The sequence below is a fragment of the Echinops telfairi genome, unplaced genomic scaffold (genome assembly GCF_000313985.2).
Source record: "Echinops telfairi isolate 266 unplaced genomic scaffold, ASM31398v2 ScPeMD7_7475;HRSCAF=8513, whole genome shotgun sequence".
In the NCBI taxonomy this organism is placed as follows: domain Eukaryota; kingdom Metazoa; phylum Chordata; class Mammalia; order Afrosoricida; family Tenrecidae; genus Echinops; species Echinops telfairi.
This window is the reverse complement of record NW_022111379.1, coordinates 18,721,844-18,723,237: the sequence shown is the minus strand read 5'-3', so window position 1 is coordinate 18,723,237 and position 1,394 is coordinate 18,721,844.

Below are 1,394 nucleotides of genomic sequence, written 5' to 3'. Positions count from 1 at the left end.
AGAACATATGTGGCATAGAGCATGTTATCCACAAGTTATACAACCACGGTGTGAAATGAACCCAAACCAATCCAGACACAAGGGGAGATGTTGCCCTGAATTCACTCTTCATTGAGCATCAGAAACCACCAGTCTTTTAGTCCTTTTCCTGCACATTAATCTCTGTCCAGTCTCTGCATTTGCTTGGGTCTCTTGATCTGATTTCATTCCCTGGGTTCTCCTCAGCTAGGCATCATTGGCTGCTACTTTGGGGGTCGTACATTGTCTGCTTAGGGGTTTGTTGCTAGGGCCTATAAAGCAAGAAGTTGCTTGCTCCTCCCATTCCAATCAGCAACCAGCTAGCTTGTGGCTCAGTGGTTGCCAACTTCTCTTGTCCAAGTTTTTGCATGTAGTTCAGATTTCTTATTAGAGACTTATAGATTGAATTATGTTGCCTCAAAATATGTGCCATACACCCTGACTTCTGTGGTTATAGTACCATCCCTGACTTAAACTCTTTTGAGATACAAAAGAATTGAACCAGCCAGCAGAGGAGAGGTGGGGTAAGACAAGGGCTTGGACGCAGGAAGATCTCCAGGGGATGGGGGCTAGAATGGGACTTTCCTCCAGAACTGGCTGACCAAGAACCAGTGCCTGCCCATAAGGCTGGTATTCCGCATCCAGACTTCTAGCCTCCTCCACGGTGAGCAAATTCCTGGTCGTTGAAGACATCCACTTGTGCTATTTCTGTGTATGATGCTGGGTAACTAAGGCGGGAAAGGATCGCTTTAGCAGTGAAATTGCTGGGTCATGCCTCTAATATGTGTTTAACTGTAATCCACGTGATAAATCATAACCCCTATGTTTAACAAGTGTGTTTCACACGTTGAGGACTTCACAAATTGTTTCCCCAAATGGTTGCCCCATGTTTCATTCGCCCCGAGATAGGCGGATATATGAGGGTTCCCATTGCTCCCCATCTTGAATAGTACTTACTCTTGTCTATCTTTGTGACTGCAGCCATCCTAATAGCTATGAATCATTGTGGTTTTCATTTGCATTTCCCTGATGGCACATGCGGCCACCACCTGCCTGTCAAGTTGTTGTACTGTGGTGGCTTATGTGTTATTGTGGTGCTGGAAGCTTTGCCACCGGTATTTCAAATACTAGCACGGACAACAATAGTGGATGGGTCTTAGTAGAACTTCCAGACTAAGACAGGCTAAGCAGAAAGGCCTGGTGGTCTACTTCTGAAGGTTTAGGGACTTGAGTTAACACTCAAAAAACAGTTCCTGCTGCAAAGCAGTCACTTCCTGTGTGTCTTTGGGCCCATCTGAATTATACGCTTCCCCACAGACAGCCAGAGAGCCACAGCAGAACCAGAAGCGTGAATGTTTCTGGGCCCCTTTCCTTCT